Below are 27,844 nucleotides of genomic sequence, written 5' to 3' on the forward strand. Positions count from 1 at the left end.
ACCAATTAAGGCGGGGGGTGGGGTGGAACGAGCAGCTGTCTACCCTTAGCAGGAGGGCTGCTGATTACATACCTCTCCTGCTGCTGCTGCTGCTGCTGCTAGCTGTCCAGCAGCAGACTGAAGGTGGCTGCTGCTGTGCACAGGTATATAAAGGCTCAGAGCCTATTATGACACGCGCAGCCAGCGTTCCATTGCCACATTCCATCTACTGCAGGCAGGATACCTGGCTGGCTGAATGTCGCTGAGAAGCTCACAGAGACCGCCATAAGCAACAGTTTAACAGAATGCCACAGACTAATCAACCAAACTTTTTGGGTTGGGTTCTCTTTTATAGTCTGCAGGCATTAAATGAAAGAAGTCAGTGTTCCAGCAGAGGGAGACAACGTTTCAGAAAAGGCATTGTAGCAAACCAAAAAAGAAATTTTAAGCGCAGCAGAGTAACCAGCGCACATACCTGTTAGCTCAGGTGAGTTTAAAAGGCTGCTGTTGATAACAAGGGCATTTGCTAAATAGATGGTGTGTGTGCAACAATATACTGAAAGGTCAATTATATTGTGCAGCTTATCTCACCACCTGTAGTTATTTAGGTGAAAGCTCCAAAATGCTTGCCTAATATGTCTGTTTATCCAAAAGGAAGTAAAAAGGGAGAGCTAGAAAGATAGCATTTCATTACATTACATGGCAATGCAATGCACAGTTGCTGAAGTTGAACCAAAATGAGCTTGTAATCTGGCTTCTGCAACTTTGAACATGAAAAATCCAATGAGGAGAAGAAAAGCAAAGCCAAAGAGTCCATCCCAAAATCCGACAAACAAGCAAAATGAACAAAAAACATTGAATTCAATTCTTTCTGATTTTAGAAACTGCATTAAAGAAGGGGTGCACCGGTCCTGGAGATACTGCAATACCAGGTCAATGCGTGGAGTGGACAGAGCAAGCTCTTTTTCCATCTCCCTGTTCTAAAAATCCATTTAATATATGGTCCCCAGATAGGGGACGTATCAGATATTAAACTGATAAGAACAGATTTTTTTTTTTTTTTTTTTTAAACCATTCAGTTTAGTTTTTTAGCAAACAGTCTGAATTTCTCCAAAATTTGCTACTTAAAACTTCTCATCATCATGGTTCTATTTATTCAGCAGTAGTATAAGACGAAATATAATCACAAGGGAACATCCTTTACGTAACACAAATGCAGAAACTTCAAGGAATCACAAAGAAAAAAATCACTGGTATTTGATAAGGTAATGCCACTTTTTAAATTTCCAAATCCCTTCGGCATCTGTGCCACCACCGCCTCTGCTGTCCAACTTATATATCAGGTATAGTCTTGAAAGAATAAGTCTAACACATTCATTCACTGATAAAGATTTCCTCTTGAAAAGTCCAAGGTTCCTTGCATCCCACAAACTCTCCATCACACAAGCCATTATCAACCATAAAATTCTATCTTTAGACCGACTACACGCACCAATTCCAAACATCGCCACACGCCAATCCACAAAATTCACGCCTGCTAAACCCTTACACAATCCACCTACACACTTCCACACACTGTACGCGTACTCACAATCCCACATAACATGCCTCACAGTCTCACAACCACCACATCCCACTCTCGGACACACATCTGTTCTTATCAACTCTCTTTTCTTCTGCACTTCTCTCACAGGTAAAATATTATGTAAAGTCATCCACACAACATCCTTCTGTTTGTTTGACATCCCATACGTATCTAACTTCTTCCATGCATCTGAAACCTCATTCCCTCTCAGCCCAACAATATTACACTCTACCTCATTTGCACTCATTCTTTTCACCACATTCTTGGTCATTCTAAAATCATTCATTCCCACACTCAACAAATCATGCTTTCTCACAAATTTCTCAATCACCTCATACCAAACAGGACACTTAAAGGCCACAGGCACACTCGCATCTCTCTTCCTCCAGCATAACCCATACAACATCCATCCAGCAGAATAATTAGCCATAAAAGCACCTTTATTGCCTTTACCCAGCAAAATAACCACAGTCTTAATATAATTAAGACCTAAAAAAACTTCAATATTGGGAAAGGCCAGCCCACCATGCTGACAAGCCTTAAAAAGGCTCTCCCGCTTCAACTTCTCCATCTTACTACACCACAGGAATGTGAATACCAACTTCTCTATTCTCTTAATTTTCCTGTAAGGAGAAGGAAAAACAGTCGCCACATAAAGCAGGATAGGGAGAATCACTGCTTTGATAATTAATACCTTACCACGCAGAGTCAATTCTCTCATTCGCCAAAAATTCAATTTACGTTCAACCCGCATACCACACTCTTCCCAACTTTCATTCCCTTTTAAGTCATCATTAAATAATACGCCCAAAATCTTGATTGCACCCACTTCACACTTTACACCATCCATACGAATACTACTATCTCCAAAACATTTAAAACTACATTTATTCCAATTTACCCTAAAACCAGACGCACCAACAAAAAAATCCAAAAGCAATTTAATTCTACTCAAAGAAGCCATACTTTCACTCACAACCACAACATCATCCATATAACCTAACACTTTCACATGCTTACCACCACTACCAGGCACCAACAAACCTCTCATCATTTTATCCCGTCTAATCAAACATAACAATGGTTCTATTACACATACAAATAAGACGGGGGACATAGGACACCCCTGCCTTACTCCTGACCTAATCTTCACTTTGTCACACAGCCACCCATTAACCAAGAACTCACTTGACACACAATCATACAATGATTTTACACAATTCACAAATTCTCTAGGAAACCCCATTCTTTCCAGTACTTTAAACAAAAACACATGCGAAACCCTGTCAAACGCCTTCTCAAAATCAATAGCTAAAGTCATACATTTCTGCTTTCTATCCTTGCAATCCCCAATCATATCTCTCAACAATAACAAGTTATCACTCATACTTCTTCCAGGCACTGCACATACTTGGTCCTCCTCCACAACACTACCAATCACTTCACGCATACGATTTGCCAGTAACTTACTGTAGACCTTATAATCCGAATTCAGCAGTGTTATTGGTCTCCAGTTTTCCAAACGTTTCCTCTCACCCTTTTTATACACAAGCACAACCACTCCTTCTTTCATTGATTCACACAACCTACCATTCACCCACATATACTTACATACCTCAGTCAAATCTGTTCCCAAAACTTCCCATGCTTTCACATACAACTCTACAGGTATACCATCTTTTCCAGGAGTCTTACTCTTTTTAGCACTCCACACCACATTCTTCACTTCATCCAGAACTACATCCTCACACAACAGATCACGCTCCTCAGAATCAAGTTTTTTCTCCACACCATTCAGAACATATGACACAAGCCCAGAGTCAATCCATTTCTCATCATACAACTTGCTATAAAACCTATTCACTTCTTTCAGCACATCCTCACCCATACAGTTGGTTCCACTTTCATTCACAACTTCATTCATATCAGTCTTCCTACCATTCATTTTTTTAAAAAAGAACCTCGTACACTTCTCATTTTTCTCCAGGTGCTCAATTTTAGTACGATATATAATTTCCTTTCCTTTCTCATCCAACACACGCTTCAATTCATTCTTAGCCTCAGTAAGTTGATCAGACATCTCCAAACCACTTGCAACACACTTTCTCAACCAGTCAATCCGTCTATTAAGGTCATTAAACCTATTCCTATATCTGGCAGCTTTTCTATAGCCCCACTTTTTGAAGAAAGTTTTAAATTGCACTTTCACCCAGTCCCACCAGTCAAGAACACACACAAAATCCTTCTTACGCATTCTCCATCTTTCATACTTTACATTAAACTCATTCATCACCTCATCATCCTCTAACAGCCTTGCATTCAACTTCCATACCCCACCGCCATACACTTGGTCACCATTCGCACAAAACACGCCTCTCAAACATTCATGGTCCGAAAAAGGTACCTTTTGTTGAGAAAAATCCAAACATACCATATTTTTAGAAAATAACATTAAATCAATTCTGGAATGAATCTCACCACGGTCAGCATGGTATGTCGGCGGTGGTGGCATGCCAAGAACAACAACTGCTGCATCTAAAAAGGAAAAATCACAAATTAAATGGGACAATTTCTTTCCTGTTATGTCACACTTTCCTTCTGTGACACAATTAACGTCCCCAACAAAAATAGTGGGAGATTTCCCTGGAAGAAAAAAACTTAATTTTTCAAGAAGAGCAAGCCGCTCTTCCTTCCCTGTAGGGCAATATAAATTAATAATTCTGACCCGCCACCCTCTATAACTCAAAAATGCAATTAAACATCGGCCCACCTCCACCACAATATAACTATCAATAGAGATTTCTTTATTCCCAACTAATATCCCCACCCCATCATTTTTATTATGATTAGACCCTGACCAGATATGCTGTCCGTAAGGCCAGTCTTTGTCACAAGGAGCATCCTGAATCCCACACTCCTGAAGGCAAAAAACATCAGCACCTAAATGTTTCAGGTAGTCCAGAACAGTTGTTCTTCTGATTTTAGATCTGATCTGCCTTACATTTAGGGACACTACATCCCAACCAGATTGGCAAGACATTAATTAAAGAAAAGAAATACATGACTCAATGTTGATCACACCATACTCATCCATTATCATCAGACTGGGAAAGCACCCCAAAGGTGTTGATGCTCTCAGGGATGCCAAGGTAAGGAGCATCAGGGGAGAAGACATCCTGCGGGTAAATGCGGTCACTTGCAGCACTGTCGCACCCTCCGCTGGCAGGTGAGTACTCTCGTCTGGGTTTTTTATTGGCCAGTTCAGGAGTATCATCATCATCAAAAGACCTCCCAGAAGTAAAGTCTCCTTGGCCACCATCCCTGGCCACCTCTTCGTCTGTAGCACCCCAGGACAATGCAGGGGTTCGAGCAAGAGACACATCCATGTCACCCTCACCACATATTTCGGACTGATGAGGGAGGTCCACATCCAACTCGGAGATCTCCATACTTGGCCCAGCAGGGGCTGGAGGGTCCAACAGGGTCTGGGCCTCACCCACCAGATCTTCAACCTCAGGGGGATCCGTCTCCTCATTGATCTCTGCAGTAGTCACCTGTGGGGTAACAGCAGGGACAGTAGGCTTACCTTTGGTCACTTCGGAGAAGGACCTAGGCTTGACTTTAGCCTTACAATCCCGAATCACATGTCCTTCCTCCCCGCAGGCATCACATACCACCGGGTTGGAACAATCCTTCGCCAGATGACCGTACTTGTTGCACTTTCTACAGTTTGGCAATTGTTTTCAGAAATCCTGGATATGCCCGAACATGTTGCATCTCCTGCAGAACAATGGCGCCTCGGGAAAAAACAGATATCCAGAGTCTCTTCCAATTGTAAAGTTCAGGGGAGGATAGTGAATACCTCCAGGACCATGAGGGTCTATCCCAAACCTCACAAAGTATTTATACTTCCCAGTCCACAGCCCTTCTCCATTTAAGATTTTATGGGAGAATTGCACAAAAATGCAGTGTCTTCTCAGGAATGCAGTGATATCATCCCGGGAGATAAAGGGGTTGTGCATGAATACTACCACCGGGATATCCCCCTTAGAGTAGAGTACAGTGAAGATAAGTCCATCCAGCTGAGGGTGCTCTGAAAGGACTTGAAGAGTTTTGAAAAGGTTTTGGCAAGCCGCCATAGAAGAAAGCACCAAGACGTACCTATGCTCCCTTCTGAACTCCTGCAAACAGATGATCTCCGACTTCTGGATCTTCAGGATTTCATAGAAAATGGCGTTGACCAGGTATGACAACGAGAAATGGTCCTTCTTCTCCTCAGAGACCTCGATACGGAAAGCATTCTTGACCCGGGGATCCCCGGTCCCAGCAAAGCGAAGCTTGACACCCATGGTCGCTTCAGGAATCGCCTTCTCGTTTCCTCCTCACTCTCCCCCTATAGCAGCATCCAGCTTAAGCCACCGAAGTGGCGATGCTGGAAGGCCGAGGGCTAGTACACAAGGAACCTCTTGTCCAAACACTAGGTCTGAGCCAAAAGGCCGAGAAGCGATAACCAGAATTGGTTTCAAACTACGGAGCCACCCAAGGATCCTGAAAAGTCCATTTGTGGAGATGAGCTCCTGGACTCCCGTTAAGAAGACATGTTGTCAACCTCTAGATCCCTTACATGCCTGCACTTTTCGGCTTGCTGCTGCTGCAATCCACGCGTTTTAGATCTGCATAACTCCACCTCTTTAAACACAGCACCTTCACCCCCTGCTGTTCCCACCCGCCTCAACACCGTTGGAAGGGAGGAGAACCAATTAAGGCGGGGGGTGGGGTGGAACGAGCAGCTGTCTACCCTTAGCAGGAGGGCTGCTGATTACATACCTCTCTTGCTGCTGCTGCTGCTGCTGGCTGTCCAGCAGCAGACTGAAGGTGGCTGCTGCTGTGCACAGGTATATAAAGGCTCAGAGCCTATTATGACACGCGCAGCCAGCGTTCCATTGCCACATTCCATCTACTGCAGGCAGGATACCTGGCTGGCTGAATGTCGCTGAGAAGCTCACAGAGACCGCCATAAGCAACAGTTTAACAGAATGCCACAGACTAATCAACCAAACTTTTTGGGTTGGGTTCTCTTTTATAGTCTGCAGGCATTAAATGAAAGAAGTCAGTGTTCCAGCAGAGGGAGACAACGTTTCAGAAAAGGCATTGTAGCAAACCAAAAAAGAAATTTTAAGCGCAGTAGAGTAACCAGCGCACATACCTGTTAGCTCAGGTGAGTTTAAAAGGCTGCTGTTGATAACAAGGGCATTTGCTAAATAGATGGTGTGTGTGCAACAATATACTGAAAGGTCAATTATATTGTGCAGCTTATCTCACCACCTGTAGTTATTTAGGTGAAAGCTCCAAAATGCTTGCCTAATATGTCTGTTTATCCAAAAGGAAGTAAAAAGGGAGAGCTAGAAAGATAGCATTTCATTACATTACATGGCAATGCAATGCACAGTTGCTGAAGTTGAACCAAAATGAGCTTGTAATCTGGCTTCTGCAACTTTGAACATGAAAAATCCAATGAGGAGAAGAAAAGCAAAGCCAAAGAGTCCATCCCAAAATCCGACAAACAAGCAAAATGAACAAAAAACATTGAATTCAATTCTTTCTGATTTTAGAAACTGCATTAAAGAAGGGGTGCACCGGTCCTGGAGATACTGCAATACCAGGTCAATGCGTGGAGTGGACAGAGCAAGCTCTTTTTCCATCTCCCTGTTCTAAAAATCCATTTAATATATGGTCCCCAGATAGGGGACGTATCAGATATTAAACTGATAAGAACAGATACTACACTTGATCTTAGCCAAAAGGCCGAGAAGCGATAACCAGAATTGGTTTCAAACTACGGAGCCACCCAAGGATCCTGAAAAGTCCATTTGTGGAGATGAGCTCCTGGACTCCCGTTAAGAAGACATGTTGTCAACCTCTAGATCCCTTACATGCCTGCACTTTTCGGCTTGCTGCTGCTGCAATCCACGCGTTTTAGATCTGCATAACTCCACCTCTTTAAACACAGCACCTTCACCCCCTGCTGTTCCCACCCGCCTCAACACCGTTGGAAGGGAGGAGAACCAATTAAGGCGGGGGGTGGGGTGGAACGAGCAGCTGTCTACCCTTAGCAGGAGGGCTGCTGATTACATACCTCTCCTGCTGCTGCTGCTGCTGCTGCTGGCTGTCCAGCAGCAGACTGAAGGTGGCTGCTGCTGTGCACAGGTATATAAAGGCTCAGAGCCTATTATGACACGCGCAGCCAGCGTTCCATTGCCACATTCCATCTACTGCAGGCAGGATACCTGGCTGGCTGAATGTCGCTGAGAAGCTCACAGAGACCGCCATAAGCAACAGTTTAACAGAATGCCACAGACTAATCAACCAAACTTTTTGGGTTGGGTTCTCTTTTATAGTCTGCAGGCATTAAATGAAAGAAGTCAGTGTTCCAGCAGAGGGAGACAACGTTTCAGAAAAGGCATTGTAGCAAACCAAAAAAGAAATTTTAAGCGCAGCAGAGTAACCAGCGCACATACCTGTTAGCTCAGGTGAGTTTAAAAGGCTGCTGTTGATAACAAGGGCATTTGCTAAATAGATGGTGTGTGTGCAACAATATACTGAAAGGTCAATTATATTGTGCAGCTTATCTCACCACCTGTAGTTATTTAGGTGAAAGCTCCAAAATGCTTGCCTAATATGTCTGTTTATCCAAAAGGAAGTAAAAAGGGAGAGCTAGAAAGATAGCATTTCATTACATTACATGGCAATGCAATGCACAGTTGCTGAAGTTGAACCAAAATGAGCTTGTAATCTGGCTTCTGCAACTTTGAACATGAAAAATCCAATGAGGAGGAGAAAAGCAAAGCCAAAGAGTCCATCCCAAAATCCGACAAACAAGCAAAATGAACAAAAAACATTGAATTCAATTCTTTCTGATTTTAGAAACTGCATTAAAGAAGGGGTGCACCGGTCCTGGAGATACTGCAATACCAGGTCAATGCGTGGAGTGGACAGAGCAAGCTCTTTTTCCATCTCCCTGTTCTAAAAATCCATTTAATATATGGTCCCCAGATAGGGGACGTATCAGATATTAAACTGATAAGAACAGATACTACACTTGATCTTAGCCAAAAGGCCGAGAAGCGATAACCAGAATTGGTTTCAAACTACGGAGCCACGCAAGGATCCTGAAAAGTCCATTTGTGGAGATGAGCTCCTGGACTCCCGTTAAGAAGACATGTTGTCAACCTCTAGATCCCTTACATGCCTGCACTTTTCGGCTTGCTGCTGCTGCAATCCATGCGTTTTAGATCTGCATAACTCCACCTCTTTAAACACAGCACCTTCACCCCCTGCTGTTCCCACCCGCCTCAACACCGTTGGAAGGGAGGAGAACCAATTAAGGCGGGGGGTGGGGTGGAACGAGCAGCTGTCTACCCTTAGCAGGAGGGCTGCTGATTACATACCTCTCCTGCTGCTGCTGCTGCTGGCTGTCCAGCAGCAGACTGAAGGTGGCTGCTGCTGTGCACAGGTATATAAAGGCTCAGAGCCTATTATGACACGCGCAGCCAGCGTTCCATTGCCACATTCCATCTACTGCAGGCAGGATACCTGGCTGGCTGAATGTCGCTGAGAAGCTCACAGAGACCGCCATAAGCAACAGTTTAACAGAATGCCACAGACTAATCAACCAAACTTTTTGGGTTGGGTTCTCTTTTATAGTCTGCAGGCATTAAATGAAAGAAGTCAGTGTTCCAGCAGAGGGAGACAACGTTTCAGAAAAGGCATTGTAGCAAACCAAAAAAGAAATTTTAAGCGCAGCAGAGTAACCAGCGCACATACCTGTTAGCTCAGGTGAGTTTAAAAGGCTGCTGTTGATAACAAGGGCATTTGCTAAATAGATGGTGTGTGTGCAACAATATACTGAAAGGTCAATTATATTGTGCAGCTTATCTCACCACCTGTAGTTATTTAGGTGAAAGCTCCAAAATGCTTGCCTAATATGTCTGTTTATCCAAAAGGAAGTAAAAAGGGAGAGCTAGAAAGATAGCATTTCATTACATTACATGGCAATGCAATGCACAGTTGCTGAAGTTGAACCAAAATGAGCTTGTAATCTGGCTTCTGCAACTTTGAACATGAAAAATCCAATGAGGAGGAGAAAAGCAAAGCCAAAGAGTCCATCCCAAAATCCGACAAACAAGCAAAATGAACAAAAAACATTGAATTCAATTCTTTCTGATTTTAGAAACTGCATTAAAGAAGGGGTGCACCGGTCCTGGAGATACTGCAATACCAGGTCAATGCGTGGAGTGGACAGAGCAAGCTCTTTTTCCATCTCCCTGTTCTAAAAATCCATTTAATATATGGTCCCCAGATAGGGGACGTATCAGATATTAAACTGATAAGAACAGATACTACACTTGATCTTAGCCAAAAGGCCGAGAAGCGATAACCAGAATTGGTTTCAAACTACGGAGCCACCCAAGGATCCTGAAAAGTCCATTTGTGGAGATGAGCTCCTGGACTCCCGTTAAGAAGACATGTTGTCAACCTCTAGATCCCTTACATGCCTGCACTTTTCGGCTTGCTGCTGCTGCAATCCATGCGTTTTAGATCTGCATAACTCCACCTCTTTAAACACAGCACCTTCACCCCCTGCTGTTCCCACCCGCCTCAACACCGTTGGAAGGGAGGAGAACCAATTAAGGCGGGGGGTGGGGTGGAACGAGCAGCTGTCTACCCTTAGCAGGAGGGCTGCTGATTACATACCTCTCCTGCTGCTGCTGCTGCTGGCTGTCCAGCAGCAGACTGAAGGTGGCTGCTGCTGTGCACAGGTATATAAAGGCTCAGAGCCTATTATGACACGCGCAGCCAGCGTTCCATTGCCACATTCCATCTACTGCAGGCAGGATACCTGGCTGGCTGAATGTCGCTGAGAAGCTCACAGAGACCGCCATAAGCAACAGTTTAACAGAATGCCACAGACTAATCAACCAAACTTTTTGGGTTGGGTTCTCTTTTATAGTCTGCAGGCATTAAATGAAAGAAGTCAGTGTTCCAGCAGAGGGAGACAACGTTTCAGAAAAGGCATTGTAGCAAACCAAAAAAGAAATTTTAAGCGCAGCAGAGTAACCAGCGCACATACCTGTTAGCTCAGGTGAGTTTAAAAGGCTGCTGTTGATAACAAGGGCATTTGCTAAATAGATGGTGTGTGTGCAACAATATACTGAAAGGTCAATTATATTGTGCAGCTTATCTCACCACCTGTAGTTATTTAGGTGAAAGCTCCAAAATGCTTGCCTAATATGTCTGTTTATCCAAAAGGAAGTAAAAAGGGAGAGCTAGAAAGATAGCATTGCATTACATTACATGGCAATGCAATGCACAGTTGCTGAAGTTGAACCAAAATGAGCTTGTAATCTGGCTTCTGCAACTTTGAACATGAAAAATCCAACGAGGAGAAGAAAAGCAAAGCCAAAGAGTCCATCCCAAAATCCGACAAACAAGCAAAATGAACAAAAAACATTGAATTCAATTCTTTCTGATTTTAGAAACTGCATTAAAGAAGGGGTGCACCGGTCCTGGAGATACTGCAATACCAGGTCAATGCGTGGAGTGGACAGAGCAAGATCTTTTTCCATCTCCCTGTTCTAAAAATCCATTTAATATATGGTCCCCAGATAGGGGACGTATCAGATATTAAACTGATAAGAACAGATTTTTTTTTTTAATTTGGCTATCCCCTCACAGGGATAAAACCAGTTTTATTTAAAAATTACACAGATGTACAGAAATAAAAGCAACATTTTACATCATTACAAATTTTTATACATTGTCTCGAAACATACTAGACTTAAAAATATAAATTATTCAAATAGGATAAAAATTTGCATATATTCAAATTAATAAAATGTTACAAAAATTCAAAATGTGTTCCATACATTGACATCCCATTTTAGGGAGATATTTGGATTATTTTTTTTATCTAATAAAAAATATACATACATTTCACTTAAACAAAAACTAAAAACATCATTTAAAGACAATTCATCATGATTAAAAATTAAAATATTTCAGGCTTTCCAGAGAGCTATTTTGGCGCAATTTATTGTCTTCCATGCCATTATTTTTTGGTCTTTTGTTGGGCATTCCATAAGTCCGTAAAGTATTGTGGCGTATTTAAAGTCTTTGAGGTCTGCCACTTTTTCCATCAGAGGGAGCAATTTTCTCCAGAACGCTTTTGCAAAAGGACAAGTCCATAGTAGATGTTTCACTGATTCCTCCTCTTGACATCCGCTTCTTGGGCAAATGGCAGACCTCACGAGTCCTCTTCTATGTTGGAATGCCCGGCACGGAAGACATTGGTGTGCGCAGCTCCAAGCCAAATCTTTCTGTATATTAAAAAGATATTTTGCATTAATGACTTTCCATATATTCAATATTTGTTCATCATCATAGCGCTCAATGTTACATAACTCTTCATTTTTACAAAGACTTTTAATTAATTTCTTACTATTTTGTAGATCTCCCGCTTCTTTACCCCCTAAATTAAAATGAATCACTATTTTTTCTAAAATTAAATAATGCGTTGGCAGTTTAAAAGCATATGGAGATGATAAAACCGTTTCAAACCACCCAAACTTTCTCATAAAAAAACCAGTGTTATAACGCATAAAAAAGGACCAATAGTGATTTTTAAAAAGGGCATTAAAACAGAAGCAAAAAAATTTAATTAAAAGGAATCTACTAAAATCTGGAAAGTCTTTCCCACCTTTGAGCTTTGGTTTTGTTACAATTTCTCTTTTTAATTTCTCCATCTTAGAACTCCAGAAAAAAGTAAAACATGCTTTAGTGATCTTTTTTAAAATATTTACAGGGGGAGGGAAAACCAAACTCAAATACAATAAAAGAGGCAAAATGACCATTTTTATAATTAATACTTTACCCTCCATCGTTAATTTTCTCATATTCCACATACATATTTTCGTATTCACTTTCTGAGCTACCGCCTCCCAGTTATTTAGACCATTATTGGATTCACAGAAAGAAATACCTAAAATATTAATAGAGTCAGTTATTGGAATAAAAACATCGTGTAAAATCATCTCCCCAATATTTAAAATACTACTCTTATTAAAATTAACCTTAAAACCAGAAGCTGTACAAAAGGATTGGATCTGTTTGAGTGAGTTTTGTAGTGATGGTGCATCTCGGCAAAGGACCGCCACATCGTCCATGTAACCCACCACTTTTGCTTCTGTTCCTTTGCTTCCAGGTAGAGGGATACCACATATTTGTCTATCTCTACGGATTGCACATAAAAGTGGCTCAAGAGCACAAATAAAAAGTAGTGGGGACAGGGGGCACCCCTGTTTTACCCCTGATTTTAAAAAAACATCTTGTGTCTTAAAACCATTTACTAAAATCTTACTTGTGCAGTCCTTATAAAACGCTTTAAGAGATAATAAAAACCTTTCTGGTATGCCCATTTTTTCTAAAACCTTAAAAAGATAAAAATGAGAAATCTGATCAAAAGCTTTTTCGAAGTCAATTGATAAAATTGCCATCTTCCCTTTTCTGTTTTTAATGTCTTCAATACAGTCTTTAACAAGGTTTAGATTGTCCCAGATACTGCGCTCAGGCACACCACATACTTGGTTTGAGTGGATTATTTTTCCTATAATTTTTTTAAGGCGGTTTGCACAAATTTTTGCCATTATTTTATAGTCACAGTTTAGTAGGGTTATAGGTCTCCAGTTTTTTAAGTCTGTCTTATCACCTTTCTTATATAATAATGAGACCTCCCCTTTTTTCCAGGATTTTAATAAAACCTTATCATTAAAAACTTCAGTAAAAACATAAAACAGATCCTCTTTTAAAATATCATAAAATTTTACATAAAACTCTATAGGAATACCGTCTGATCCAGGGACTTTTCCAATTTTAAAACTTTTTATGGTTTGTAAAATTTCTTCTTCTGTTATGTTTTGTGATAAAAACTCTTGGGAGGCGGTATCTAAAACAGATGTTATTTCTTCTAGAGAATTTTGCATTATATTTTCATCTATTCTTTTATCATTAAAAAGATTAAAATAGTAACCATGTACCTTTTCCAAAATTTTTCCCATATTTTTCTCTCCATCTATATCTTCAATTACTGTTTTTTTCTCTCTAATTTTTTTAAAAAAATATCTAGAACATCTTTCGTCTTCCTCCACATGTTTTATTCTGGAGCGGAAAATGAGCTCTTTCCCTTTTTGTTCTAGTGATTTTGTTATTTCTTCTTTCAGTATTTTAATATCTTTTTCTACTTCTAGACCATTTTCTCTAAGTTTATATAAGGTCTGTAACCGGGTATTTAAATTATTATATAATTCTAGCTTTTCTTTTGCTTTATATATGCTTTTCTTAATAAAAAAATCTTTTATTTTTTTTTTCATTTTATCCCACCAGGCACTTATAGGGACATTTACATCTTTCTTCCTCCTGCATTTTTTATAAAATTCAATAAAATCCGATAAAATCTTAGAATCATTTAAAAGGGATACATTCATTTTCCAAGTTTTTTTCCCACATTTTTTATTAGCATTAATTTTTACACTAAAAGATAAAAATTTATGATCTGAGAAGATATTATCGTGGGTTTCGCATTTATCAGGTAAAATTTGTTCTGAACCGAATATAAAATCTATTCTTGAACTGCAATTTAAATTGCTCCAGGTAAAGCCGGCCTCTACTGAACTAGTCTTGTTGCATTCTTTATAAATATCAACAAGTCTAAAATCACTTAAAATATTACTTAACATACCGGAAGTTTTATCATAGTTTCTACTTACGGCTGTAGAGCGCCGACTTTCACCCTTTAAAATACAATTAAAATCACCTGCCAAGATAAAAGGTTCAGAGGTATTAATAAATAATGGTAAAATCTCTAACATGTCAGCTCTTTCATTTTTATCTGGGGACCCATAAAAATTTAAAAATTGCCATTTTACACCATTAATAAAAGCTTTAACTAATAACATACGACCTGGTAAAATCTCTTGGATAAAATCAATTTGAACGTTTCCCTTAAAAAGTATAGCTATCCCTGCTGATCCGGTAACATTTGACCCGGACCACACTGATGGGCCACATTTCCAATCCTCTTTGTATTTTTTGTAGGATACTGTGTGCGGGATATTGCATTCCTGTAAAAAGAATACGGAAGCCGTAAGACAAGTTAAAAAATTAAATAATGTTACTCTTCTGGTTTTTGATTTTAGACCCCTCACATTGAGGGAAATGCCCTTAAGTTCTGCCATTGGAGGAAAGTAAAAAAATTATATAAAACAGAAATACGGAACTTACTTCCTATCCGCTGAACCGGCCAGACCACTTACGCTCGAGCTACTTCCCTCGTCCGAATTTATCGTAAGTAAGGACTCCATGGAGGAGGAACTTGACTCACCAAGACAATGACCCAACGCTACATGTGAGTAGCTTGGGAGACAACTAAGCGGAACAGCACCCTGGGTCTCCATGGGCTGGCCATTCAGATCCTTATCAGGTGGGTCCCCAGGTGGCTCCCCTGCCCCCAGGGGAGGCCGACACACAGGGGAAGGTTGTGCACAAGGCAATGTACCCGAGCTCACGGAGCTGGCAAGGCCCGGCTCCCCACCGGGGTCAGCAGGGTCCGGGACCTTTGGGGGACCAACGTCCACCTCCCCACTAGGAGATGTGTCCATCTGATCCCCATCAGCCGCTCCATTCGAACCATCTTTCTTCCCTCTTTTCTTTTTATGGGGACCCACCATAGTCCAGTTAGCCTCAGACTCAGGCCCAGGAAACCCAGTTTTTGCCTCGGGCTCGGTGTCAACCTTCTGCCGGTCTCTTTTGGTTTTACCGATCATGCCCTTTTGTTCCTTTTCTGCCTTTCTTTTAGCCTCCCTGTTGTCTTGGTGCCAACTTTTCCTCACTGCTTGGGAGTTACCCTTCATTACCTCTGAGCTTTCCTCATCACTCGAATCGCCCTCTTTGCTCGCTGAGGCTCCAGGTTGTTGTTCCTCCTCCTGAGGGGTGGTCTGACCTGTTGGTTCATTTTCGGATGTCCTGGCCTTTTCCTTCCGTCTCTGTTCGGCCTCCCAGAACCTATGTGGGCATGAAAAATAAAAATGACCAGGTTTTTGGCAGAAATTACATTTTTTATCATGAGGACATTCTTTGGTGTCATGTTCTGTACTAGCACAGTTTCTACAGGTTGCCTCACAGTCATCCTTAAAATGGCCATATTTTCCACAGTTTCTACAAAAGGGTGGCATACCAGAAAAAAAGAAGTCTCCATTTGAGGAACCTATTTTAAAACGTGCAGGAGGGAGTTTCACACCGCCTGGGAAATTAGGGTCTCTTTCACATGTTACTAGAAATTTCCATTTGGACGTCCATATGTGAAACTCATTAAGTACTTTCCCTATACATTTTACACTTTTAAAGTACATTGCAAGAAAACATGTTAGTTCCACTGAAGTAACGAAAGGAGAAAATACTTTAAGGATTACCATTTTTACCTCATCCAGGACGTGCTCGATAACTTGTATCCCTTTAAGAATAGGATTGTTTTTTGCCTTTCTGGCTCTTACCAGGACATCCTGAAAAATGCCTTCCCCGGTGAAGGTGATGTCATAATCGCCACGCCTCGGATAATCCTGGATAGAGAGAATCTCATTCTTCTGCACATGAAAGAGCCCTTCAAGCACGTCTTGGACTACGTACCGCAATTTCCTTTCATCACTTCCGCCCTCTGTGAAATGAATACGGATAGTGTTTTTAAGCCTCGCATAGTGAGGCACGAGGTTGGGGTCAACCTCCATGGTAGCGCAACAAGAAAAAGCAAATCGCAAACCGCTTGCAATCTGCGCCTTTCAGAGTTCTGTAAACAAAAACACCTGAGAGGCTGGGGGGGATCGCAACCCGTTACCCTGGGACTAAGCCCTCTCCCAATAGCAGCAGGCAGGGGAGCCCACCGAAGTGGGTCACCCTGCAAGGCCGAGGAGAGGGGTACCCGAGTACCTTCTGGACCACAGTCGCCTGTACAAGACACTTGACCGCAGCCAAAAGGCCGAGAAGCGATAACCAGAATTGGTTTCAAACTACGGAGCCACCCAAGGATCCTGAAAAGTCCATTTGTGGAGATGAGCTCCTGGACTCCCGTTAAGAAGACATGTTGTCAACCTCTAGATCCCTTACATGCCTGCACTTTTCGGCTTGCTGCAGCTGCAATCCACGCGTTTTAGATCTGCATAACTCCACCTCTTTAAACACAGCACCTTCACCCCCTGCTGTTCCCACCCGCCTCAACACCGTTGGAAGGGAGGAGAACCAATTAAGGCGGGGGGTGGGGTGGAATGAGCAGCTGTCTACCCTTAGCAGGAGGGCTGCTGATTACATACCTCTCCTGCTGCTGCTGCTGCTGCTGCTGGCTGTCCAGCAGCAGACTGAAGGTGGCTGCTGCTGTGCACAGGTATATAAAGGCTCAGAGCCTATTATGACACGCGCAGCCAGCGTTCCATTGCCACATTCCATCTACTGCAGGCAGGATACCTGGCTGGCTGAATGTCGCTGAGAAGCTCACAGAGACCGCCATAAGCAACAGTTTAACAGAATGCCACAGACTAATCAACCAAACTTTTTGGGTTGGGTTCTCTTTTATAGTCTGCAGGCATTAAATGAAAGAAGTCAGTGTTCCAGCAGAGGGAGACAACGTTTCAGAAAAGGCATTGTAGCAAACCAAAAAAGAAATTTTAAGCGCAGCAGAGTAACCAGCGCACATACCTGTTAGCTCAGGTGAGTTTAAAAGGCTGCTGTTGATAACAAGGGCATTTGCTAAATAGATGGTGTGTGTGCAACAATATACTGAAAGGTCAATTATATTGTGCAGCTTATCTCACCACCTGTAGTTATTTAGGTGAAAGCTCCAAAATGCTTGCCTAATATGTCTGTTTATCCAAAAGGAAGTAAAAAGGGAGAGCTAGAAAGATAGCATTTCATTACATTACATGGCAATGCAATGCACAGTTGCTGAAGTTGAACCAAAATGAGCTTGTAATCTGGCTTCTGCAACTTTGAACATGAAAAATCCAATGAGGAGAAGAAAAGCAAAGCCAAAGAGTCCATCCCAAAATCCGACAAACAAGCAAAATGAACAAAAAACATTGAATTCAATTCTTTCTGATTTTAGAAACTGCATTAAAGAAGGGGTGCACTGGTCCTGGAGATACTGCAATACCAGGTCAATGCGTGGAGTGGACAGAGCAAGCTCTTTTTCCATCTCCCTGTTCTAAAAATCCATTTAATATATGGTCCCCAGATAGGGGACGTATCAGATATTAAACTGATAAGAACAGATACTACACTTGATCTTAGCCAAAAGGCCGAGAAGCGATAACCAGAATTGGTTTCAAACTACGGAGCCACCCAAGGATCCTGAAAAGTCCATTTGTGGAGATGAGCTCCTGGACTCCCGTTAAGAAGACATGTTGTCAACCTCTAGATCCCTTACATGCCTGCACTTTTCGGCTTGCTGCTGCTGCAATCCACGCGTTTTAGATCTGCATAACTCCACCTCTTTAAACACAGCACCTTCACCCCCTGCTGTTCCCACCCGCCTCAACACCGTTGGAAGGGAGGAGAACCAATTAAGGCGGGGGGTGGGGTGGAACGAGCAGCTGTCTACCCTTAGCAGGAGGGCTGCTGATTACATACCTCTCCTGCTGCTGCTGCTGCTGCTGGCTGTCCAGCAGCAGACTGAAGGTGGCTGCTGCTGTGCACAGGTATATAAAGGCTCAGAGCCTATTATGACACGCGCAGCCAGCGTTCCATTGCCACATTCCATCTACTGCAGGCAGGATACCTGGCTGGCTGAATGTCGCTGAGAAGCTCACAGAGACCGCCATAAGCAACAGTTTAACAGAATGCCACAGACTAATCAACCAAACTTTTTGGGTTGGGTTCTCTTTTATAGTCTGCAGGCATTAAATGAAAGAAGTCAGTGTTCCAGCAGAGGGAGACAACGTTTCAGAAAAGGCATTGTAGCAAACCAAAAAAGAAATTTTAAGCGCAGCAGAGTAACCAGCGCACATACCTGTTAGCTCAGGTGAGTTTAAAAGGCTGCTGTTGATAACAAGGGCATTTGCTAAATAGATGGTGTGTGTGCAACAATATACTGAAAGGTCAATTATATTGTGCAGCTTATCTCACCACCTGTAGTTATTTAGGTGAAAGCTCCAAAATGCTTGCCTAATATGTCTGTTTATCCAAAAGGAAGTAAAAAGGGAGAGCTAGAAAGATAGCATTGCATTACATTACATGGCAATGCAATGCACAGTTGCTGAAGTTGAACCAAAATGAGCTTGTAATCTGGCTTCTGCAACTTTGAACATGAAAAATCCAATGAGGAGAAGAAAAGCAAAGCCAAAGAGTCCATCCCAAAATCCGACAAACAAGCAAAATGAACAAAAAACATTGAATTCAATTCTTTCTGATTTTAGAAACTGCATTAAAGAAGGGGTGCACCGGTCCTGGAGATACTGCAATACCAGGTCAATGCGTGGAGTGGACAGAGCAAGCTCTTTTTCCATCTCCCTGTTCTAAAAATCCATTTAGTATATGGTCCCCAGATAGGGGACGTATCAGATATTAAACTGATAAGAACAGATACTACACTTGATCTTAGCCAAAAGGCCGAGAAGCGATAACCAGAATTGGTTTCAAACTACGGAGCCACCCAAGGATCCTGAAAAGTCCATTTGTGGAGATGAGCTCCTGGACTCCCGTTAAGAAGACATGTTGTCAACCTCTAGATCCCTTACATGCCTGCACTTTTCGGCTTGCTGCTGCTGCAATCCACGCGTTTTAGATCTGCATAACTCCACCTCTTTAAACACAGCACCTTCACCCCCTGCTGTTCCCACCCGCCTCAACACCGTTGGAAGGGAGGAGAACCAATTAAGGCGGGGGGTGGGGTGGAACGAGCAGCTGTCTACCCTTAGCAGGAGGGCTGCTGATTACATACCTCTCCTGCTGCTGCTGCTGCTGGCTGTCCAGCAGCAGACTGAAGGTGGCTGCTGCTGTGCACAGGTATATAAAGGCTCAGAGCCTATTATGACACGCGCAGCCAGCCTTCCATTGCCACATTCCATCTACTGCAGGCAGGATACCTGGCTGGCTGAATGTCGCTGAGAAGCTCACAGAGACCGCCATAAGCAACAGTTTAACAGAATGCCACAGACTAATCAACCAAACTTTTTGGGTTGGGTTCTCTTTTATAGTCTGCAGGCATTAAATGAAAGAAGTCAGTGTTCCAGCAGAGGGAGACAACGTTTCAGAAAAGGCATTGTAGCAAACCAAAAAAGAAATTTTAAGCGCAGCAGAGTAACCAGCGCACATACCTGTTAGCTCAGGTGAGTTTAAAAGGCTGCTGTTGATAACAAGGGCATTTGCTAAATAGATGGTGTGTGTGCAACAATATACTGAAAGGTCAATTATATTGTGCAGCTTATCTCACCACCTGTAGTTATTTAGGTGAAAGCTCCAAAATGCTTGCCTAATATGTCTGTTTATCCAAAAGGAAGTAAAAAGGGAGAGCTAGAAAGATAGCATTGCATTACATTACATGGCAATGCAATGCACAGTTGCTGAAGTTGAACCAAAATGAGCTTGTAATCTGGCTTCTGCAACTTTGAACATGAAAAATCCAATGAGGAGAAGAAAAGCAAAGCCAAAGAGTCCATCCCAAAATCCGACAAACAAGCAAAATGAACAAAAAACATTGAATTCAATTCTTTCTGATTTTAGAAACTGCATTAAAGAAGGGGTGCACCGGTCCTGGAGATACTGCAATACCAGGTCAATGCGTGGAGTGGACAGAGCAAGCTCTTTTTCCATCTCCCTGTTCTAAAAATCCATTTAGTATATGGTCCCCAGATAGGGGACGTATCAGATATTAAACTGATAAGAACAGATACTACACTTGATCTTAGCCAAAAGGCCGAGAAGCGATAACCAGAATTGGTTTCAAACTACGGAGCCACCCAAGGATCCTGAAAAGTCCATTTGTGGAGATGAGCTCCTGGACTCCCGTTAAGAAGACATGTTGTCAACCTCTAGATCCCTTACATGCCTGCACTTTTCGGCTTGCTGCTGCTGCAATCCACGCGTTTTAGATCTGCATAACTCCACCTCTTTAAACACAGCACCTTCACCCCCTGCTGTTCCCACCCGCCTCAACACCGTTGGAAGGGAGGAGAACCAATTAAGGCGGGGGGTGGGGTGGAACGAGCAGCTGTCTACCCTTAGCAGGAGGGCTGCTGATTACATACCTCTCCTGCTGCTGCTGCTGCTGGCTGTCCAGCAGCAGACTGAAGGTGGCTGCTGCTGTGCACAGGTATATAAAGGCTCAGAGCCTATTATGACACGCGCAGCCAGCCTTCCATTGCCACATTCCATCTACTGCAGGCAGGATACCTGGCTGGCTGAATGTCGCTGAGAAGCTCACAGAGACCGCCATAAGCAACAGTTTAACAGAATGCCACAGACTAATCAACCAAACTTTTTGGGTTGGGTTCTCTTTTATAGTCTGCAGGCATTAAATGAAAGAAGTCAGTGTTCCAGCAGAGGGAGACAACGTTTCAGAAAAGGCATTGTAGCAAACCAAAAAAGAAATTTTAAGCGCAGCAGAGTAACCAGCGCACATACCTGTTAGCTCAGGTGAGTTTAAAAGGCTGCTGTTGATAACAAGGGCATTTGCTAAATAGATGGTGTGTGTGCAACAATATACTGAAAGGTCAATTATATTGTGCAGCTTATCTCACCACCTGTAGTTATTTAGGTGAAAGCTCCAAAATGCTTGCCTAATATGTCTGTTTATCCAAAAGGAAGTAAAAAGGGAGAGCTAGAAAGATAGCATTTCATTACATTACATGGCAATGCAATGCACAGTTGCTGAAGTTGAACCAAAATGAGCTTGTAATCTGGCTTCTGCAACTTTGAACATGAAAAATCCAATGAGGAGAAGAAAAGCAAAGCCAAAGAGTCCATCCCAAAATCCGACAAACAAGCAAAATGAACAAAAAACATTGAATTCAATTCTTTCTGATTTTAGAAACTGCATTAAAGAAGGGGTGCACCGGTCCTGGAGATACTGCAATACCAGGTCAATGCGTGGAGTGGACAGAGCAAGCTCTTTTTCCATCTCCCTGTTCTAAAAATCCATTTAATATATGGTCCCCAGATAGGGGACGTATCAGATATTAAACTGATAAGAACAGATACTACACTTGATCTTAGCCAAAAGGCCGAGAAGCGATAACCAGAATTGGTTTCAAACTACGGAGCCACCCAAGGATCCTGAAAAGTCCATTTGTGGAGATGAGCTCCTGGACTCCCGTTAAGAAGACATGTTGTCAACCTCTAGATCCCTTACATGCCTGCACTTTTCGGCTTGCTGCTGCTGCAATCCACGCGTTTTAGATCTGCATAACTCCACCTCTTTAAACACAGCACCTTCACCCCCTGCTGTTCCCACCCGCCTCAACACCGTTGGAAGGGAGGAGAACCAATTAAGGCGGGGGGTGGGGTGGAACGAGCAGCTGTCTACCCTTAGCAGGAGGGCTGCTGATTACATACCTCTCCTGCTGCTGCTGCTGCTGCTGCTGGCTGTTCAGCAGCAGACTGAAGGTGGCTGCTGCTGTGCACAGGTATATAAAGGCTCAGAGCCTATTATGACACGCGCAGCCAGCGTTCCATTGCCACATTCCATCTACTGCAGGCAGGATACCTGGCTGGCTGAATGTCGCTGAGAAGCTCACAGAGACCGCCATAAGCAACAGTTTAACAGAATGCCACAGACTAATCAACCAAACTTTTTGGGTTGGGTTCTCTTTTATAGTCTGCAGGCATTAAATGAAAGAAGTCAGTGTTCCAGCAGAGGGAGACAACGTTTCAGAAAAGGCATTGTAGCAAACCAAAAAAGAAATTTTAAGCGCAGCAGAGTAACCAGCGCACATACCTGTTAGCTCAGGTGAGTTTAAAAGGCTGCTGTTGATAACAAGGGCATTTGCTAAATAGATGGTGTGTGTGCAACAATATACTGAAAGGTCAATTATATTGTGCAGCTTATCTCACCACCTGTAGTTATTTAGGTGAAAGCTCCAAAATGCTTGCCTAATATGTCTGTTTATCCAAAAGGAAGTAAAAAGGGAGAGCTAGAAAGATAGCATTTCATTACATTACATGGCAATGCAATGCACAGTTGCTGAAGTTGAACCAAAATGAGCTTGTAATCTGGCTTCTGCAACTTTGAACATGAAAAATCCAATGAGGAGAAGAAAAGCAAAGCCAAAGAGTCCATCCCAAAATCCGACAAACAAGCAAAATGAACAAAAAACATTGAATTCAATTCTTTCTGATTTTAGAAACTGCATTAAAGAAGGGGTGCACCAGTCCTGGAGATACTGCAATACCAGGTCAATGCGTGGAGTGGACAGAGCAAGCTCTTTTTCCATCTCCCTGTTCTAAAAATCCATTTAATATATGGTCCCCAGATAGGGGACGTATCAGATATTAAACTGATAAGAACAGATACTACACTTGATCTTAGCCAAAAGGCCGAGAAGCGATAACCAGAATTGGTTTCAAACTACGGAGCCACCCAAGGATCCTGAAAAGTCCATTTGTGGAGATGAGCTCCTGGACTCCCGTTAAGAAGACATGTTGTCAACCTCTAGATCCCTTACATGCCTGCACTTTTCGGCTTGCTGCTGCTGCAATCCACGTGTTTTAGATCTGCATAACTCCACCTCTTTAAACACAGCACCTTCACCCCCTGCTGTTCCCACCCGCCTCAACACCGTTGGAAGGGAGGAGAACCAATTAAGGCGGGGGGTGGGGTGGAACGAGCAGCTGTCTACCCTTAGCAGGAGGGCTGCTGATTACATACCTCTCCTGCTGCTGCTGCTGCTGCTGGCTGTCCAGCAGCAGACTGAAGGTGGCTGCTGCTGTGCACAGGTATATAAAGGCTCAGAGCCTATTATGACACGCGCAGCCAGCGTTCCATTGCCACATTCCATCTACTGCAGGCAGGATACCTGGCTGGCTGAATGTCGCTGAGAAGCTCACAGAGACCGCCATAAGCAACAGTTTAACAGAATGCCACAGACTAATCAACCAAACTTTTTGGGTTGGGTTCTCTTTTATAGTCTGCAGGCATTAAATGAAAGAAGTCAGTGTTCCAGCAGAGGGAGACAACGTTTCAGAAAAGGCATTGTAGCAAACCAAAAAAGAAATTTTAAGCGCAGCAGAGTAACCAGCGCACATACCTGTTAGCTCAGGTGAGTTTAAAAGGCTGCTGTTGATAACAAGGGCATTTGCTAAATAGATGGTGTGTGTGCAACAATATACTGAAAGGTCAATTATATTGTGCAGCTTATCTCACCACCTGTAGTTATTTAGGTGAAAGCTCCAAAATGCTTGCCTAATATGTCTGTTTATCCAAAAGGAAGTAAAAAGGGAGAGCTAGAAAGATAGCATTTCATTACATTACATGGCAATGCAATGCACAGTTGCTGAAGTTGAACCAAAATGAGCTTGTAATCTGGCTTCTGCAACTTTGAACATGAAAAATCCAATGAGGAGAAGAAAAGCAAAGCCAAAGAGTCCATCCCAAAATCCGACAAACAAGCAAAATGAACAAAAAACATTGAATTCAATTCTTTCTGATTTTAGAAACTGCATTAAAGAAGGGGTGCACCGGTCCTGGAGATACTGCAATACCAGGTCAATGCGTGGAGTGGACAGAGCAAGCTCTTTTTCCATCTCCCTGTTCTAAAAATCCATTTAATATATGGTCCCCAGATAGGGGACGTATCAGATATTAAACTGATAAGAACAGATACTACACTTGATCTTAGCCAAAAGGCCGAGAAGCGATAACCAGAATTGGTTTCAAACTACGGAGCCACCCAAGGATCCTGAAAAGTCCATTTGTGGAGATGAGCTCCTGGACTCCCGTTAAGAAGACATGTTGTCAACCTCTCGATCCCTTACATGCCTGCACTTTTCGGCTTGCTGCTGCTGCAATCCACGCGTTTTAGATCTGCATAACTCCACCTCTTTAAACACAGCACCTTCACCCCCTGCTGTTCCCACCCGCCTCAACACCATTGGAAGGGAGGAGAACCAATTAAGGCGGGGGGTGGGGTGGAACGAGCAGCTGTCTACCCTTAGCAGGAGGGCTGCTGATTACATACCTGTCCTGCTGCTGCTGCTGCTGGCTGTCCAGCAGCAGACTGAAGGTGGCTGCTGCTGTGCACAGGTATATAAAGGCTCAGAGCCTATTATGACACGCGCAGCCAGCGTTCCATTGCCACATTCCATCTACTGCAGGCAGGATACCTGGCTGGCTGAATGTCGCTGAGAAGCTCACAGAGACCGCCATAAGCAACAGTTTAACAGAATGCCACAGACTAATCAACCAAACTTTTTGGGTTGGGTTCTCTTTTATAGTCTGCAGGCATTAAATGAAAGAAGTCAGTGTTCCAGCAGAGGGAGACAACGTTTCAGAAAAGGCATTGTAGCAAACCAAAAAAGAAATTTTAAGCACAGCAGAGTAACCAGCGCACATACCTGTTAGCTCAGGTGAGTTTAAAAGGCTGCTGTTGATAACAAGGGCATTTGCTAAATAGATGGTGTGTGTGCAACAATATACTGAAAGGTCAATTATATTGTGCAGCTTATCTCACCACCTGTAGTTATTTAGGTGAAAGCTCCAAAATGCTTGCCTAATATGTCTGTTTATCCAAAAGGAAGTAAAAAGGGAGAGCTGGAAAGATAGCATTTCATTACATTACATGGCAATGCAATGCACAGTTGCTGAAGTTGAACCAAAATGAGCTTGTAATCTGGCTTCTGCAACTTTGAACATGAAAAATCCAATGAGGAGAAGAAAAGCAAAGCCAAAGAGTCCATCCCAAAATCCGACAAACAAGCAAAATGAACAAAAAACATTGAATTCAATTCTTTCTGATTTTAGAAACTGCATTAAAGAAGGGGTGCACCGGTCCTGGAGATACTGCAATACCAGGTCAATGCGTGGAGTGGACAGAGCAAGCTCTTTTTCCATCTCCCTGTTCTAAAAATCCATTTAATATATGGTCCCCAGATAGGGGACGTATCAGATATTAAACTGATAAGATACTACACTTGATCTTAGCCAAAAGGCCGAGAAGCGATAACCAGAATTGGTTTCAAACTACGGAGCCACCCAAGGATCCTGAAAAGTCCATTTGTGGAGATGAGCTCCTGGACTCCCGTTAAGAAGACATGTTGTCAACCTCTAGATCCCTTACATGCCTGCACTTTTCGGCTTGCTGCTGCTGCAATCCACGCGTTTTAGATCTGCATAACTCCACCTCTTTAAACACAGCACCTTCACCCCCTGCTGTTCCCACCCGCCTCAACACCGTTGGAAGGGAGGAGAACCAATTAAGGCGGGGGGTGGGGTGGAACGAGCAGCTGTCTACCCTTAGCAGGAGGGCTGCTGATTACATACCTCTCCTGCTGCTGCTGCTGCTGCTGCTGGCTGTCCAGCAGCAGACTGAAGGTGGCTGCTGCTGTGCACAGGTATATAAAGGCTCAGAGCCTATTATGACACGCGCAGCCAGCGTTCCATTGCCACATTCCATCTACTGCAGGCAGGATACCTGGCTGGCTTAATGTCGCTGAGAAGCTCACAGAGACCGCCATAAGCAACAGTTTAACAGAATGCCACAGACTAATCAACCAAACTTTTTGGGTTTTGTTCTCTTTTATAGTCTGCAGGCATTAAATGAAAGAAGTCAGTGTTCCAGCAGAGGGAGACAACGTTTCAGAAAAGGCATTGTAGCAAACCAAAAAAGAAATTTTAAGCGCAGCAGAGTAACCAGCGCACATACCTGTTAGCTCAGGTGAGTTTAAAAGGCTGCTGTTGATAACAAGGGCATTTGCTAAATAGATGGTGTGTGTGCAACAATATACTGAAAGGTCAATTATATTGTGCAGCTTATCTCACCACCTGTAGTTATTTAGGTGAAAGCTCCAAAATGCTTGCCTAATATGTCTGTTTATCCAAAAGGAAGTAAAAAGGGAGAGCTAGAAAGATAGCATTTCATTACATTACATGGCAATGCAATGCACAGTTGCTGAAGTTGAACCAAAATGAGCTTGTAATCTGGCTTCTGCAACTTTGAACATGAAAAATCCAATGAGGAGAAGAAAAGCAAAGCCAAAGAGTCCATCCCAAAATCCGACAAACAAGCAAAATGAACAAAAAACATTGAATTCAATTCTTTCTGATTTTAGAAACTGCATTAAAGAAGGGGTGCACCGGTCCTGGAGATACTGCAATACCAGGTCAATGCGTGGAGTGGACAGAGCAAGCTCTTTTTCCATCTCCCTGTTCTAAAAATCCATTTAATATATGGTCCCCAGATAGGGGACGTATCAGATATTAAACTGATAAGAACAGATACTACACTTGATCTTAGCCAAAAGGCCGAGAAGCGATAACCAGAATTGGTTTCAAACTACGGAGCCACCCAAGGATCCTGAAAAGTCCATTTGTGGAGATGAGCTCCTGGACTCCCGTTAAGAAGACATGTTGTCAACCTCTAGATCCCTTACATGCCTGCACTTTTCGGCTTGCTGCTGCTGCAATCCACGCATTTTAGATCTGCATAACTCCACCTCTTTAAACACAGCACCTTCACCCCCTGCTGTTCCCACCCGCCTCAACACCGTTGGAAGGGAGGAGAACCAATTAAGGCGGGGGGTGGGGTGGAACGAGCAGCTGTCTACCCTTAGCAGGAGGGCTGCTGATTACATACCTCTCCTGCTGCTGCTGCTGCTGCTGGCTGTCCAGCAGCAGACTGAAGGTGGCTGCTGCTGTGCACAGGTATATAAAGGCTCAGAGCCTATTATGACACGCGCAGCCAGCGTTCCATTGCCACATTCCATCTACTGCAGGCAGGATACCTGGCTGGCTGAATGTCGCTGAGAAGCTCACAGAGACCGCCATAAGCAACAGTTTAACAGAATGCCACAGACTAATCAACCAAACTTTTTGGGTTGGGTTCTCTTTTATAGTCTGCAGGCATTAAATGAAAGAAGTCAGTGTTCCAGCAGAGGGAGACAACGTTTCAGAAAAGGCATTGTAGCAAACCAAAAAAGAAATTTTAAGCGCAGCAGAGTAACCAGCGCACATACCTGTTAGCTCAGGTGAGTTTA

The 27,844-nt window shown here is 43.0% G+C and overlaps 12 non-coding genes and 1 pseudogene across 12 annotated transcripts; all 13 read right to left on the minus strand.

Moving 5' to 3' along the window:
* Positions 1–874: 874 nt before the first annotated feature.
* Positions 875–1,054, minus strand: LOC141222295 (U2 spliceosomal RNA; annotated as a pseudogene).
* Positions 1,055–7,190: 6,136 nt separating this feature from the next.
* Positions 7,191–7,381, minus strand: LOC141222527 (U2 spliceosomal RNA). Its single transcript, XR_012290295.1, has one exon. It is a non-coding gene; the product is annotated as a U2 spliceosomal RNA (small nuclear RNA).
* A 1,121-nt stretch (positions 7,382–8,502) lies between these two features.
* On the minus strand, positions 8,503–8,693 carry LOC141222528 (U2 spliceosomal RNA). The gene has a single exon (XR_012290296.1). It is a non-coding gene; the product is annotated as a U2 spliceosomal RNA (small nuclear RNA).
* Positions 8,694–9,808: 1,115 nt separating this feature from the next.
* LOC141222531 (U2 spliceosomal RNA) lies at positions 9,809–9,999 on the minus strand. The gene has a single exon (XR_012290298.1). It is a non-coding gene; the product is annotated as a U2 spliceosomal RNA (small nuclear RNA).
* A 1,115-nt stretch (positions 10,000–11,114) lies between these two features.
* LOC141222321 (U2 spliceosomal RNA) lies at positions 11,115–11,303 on the minus strand. The gene has a single exon (XR_012290123.1). It is a non-coding gene; the product is annotated as a U2 spliceosomal RNA (small nuclear RNA).
* Positions 11,304–17,779: 6,476 nt separating this feature from the next.
* LOC141222282 (U2 spliceosomal RNA) lies at positions 17,780–17,970 on the minus strand. Its single transcript, XR_012290096.1, has one exon. It is a non-coding gene; the product is annotated as a U2 spliceosomal RNA (small nuclear RNA).
* Positions 17,971–19,088: 1,118 nt separating this feature from the next.
* On the minus strand, positions 19,089–19,279 carry LOC141222760 (U2 spliceosomal RNA). The gene has a single exon (XR_012290514.1). It is a non-coding gene; the product is annotated as a U2 spliceosomal RNA (small nuclear RNA).
* Positions 19,280–20,394: 1,115 nt separating this feature from the next.
* On the minus strand, positions 20,395–20,585 carry LOC141222761 (U2 spliceosomal RNA). The gene has a single exon (XR_012290515.1). It is a non-coding gene; the product is annotated as a U2 spliceosomal RNA (small nuclear RNA).
* Positions 20,586–21,700: 1,115 nt separating this feature from the next.
* On the minus strand, positions 21,701–21,891 carry LOC141222532 (U2 spliceosomal RNA). Its single transcript, XR_012290299.1, has one exon. It is a non-coding gene; the product is annotated as a U2 spliceosomal RNA (small nuclear RNA).
* Positions 21,892–23,012: 1,121 nt separating this feature from the next.
* On the minus strand, positions 23,013–23,203 carry LOC141222739 (U2 spliceosomal RNA). The gene has a single exon (XR_012290495.1). It is a non-coding gene; the product is annotated as a U2 spliceosomal RNA (small nuclear RNA).
* Positions 23,204–24,321: 1,118 nt separating this feature from the next.
* On the minus strand, positions 24,322–24,512 carry LOC141222533 (U2 spliceosomal RNA). The gene has a single exon (XR_012290300.1). It is a non-coding gene; the product is annotated as a U2 spliceosomal RNA (small nuclear RNA).
* A 1,115-nt stretch (positions 24,513–25,627) lies between these two features.
* On the minus strand, positions 25,628–25,813 carry LOC141222816 (U2 spliceosomal RNA). Its single transcript, XR_012290568.1, has one exon. It is a non-coding gene; the product is annotated as a U2 spliceosomal RNA (small nuclear RNA).
* A 1,121-nt stretch (positions 25,814–26,934) lies between these two features.
* On the minus strand, positions 26,935–27,125 carry LOC141222534 (U2 spliceosomal RNA). The gene has a single exon (XR_012290301.1). It is a non-coding gene; the product is annotated as a U2 spliceosomal RNA (small nuclear RNA).
* Between the last annotated feature and the right edge of the window lie 719 nt (positions 27,126–27,844).

This window comes from Phyllobates terribilis, unplaced genomic scaffold, assembly GCF_046119375.1.
Source record: "Phyllobates terribilis strain yellow unplaced genomic scaffold, ASM4611937v1 Scaffold_361__1_contigs__length_1927384, whole genome shotgun sequence".
Lineage (NCBI taxonomy): Eukaryota > Metazoa > Chordata > Amphibia > Anura > Dendrobatidae > Phyllobates > Phyllobates terribilis.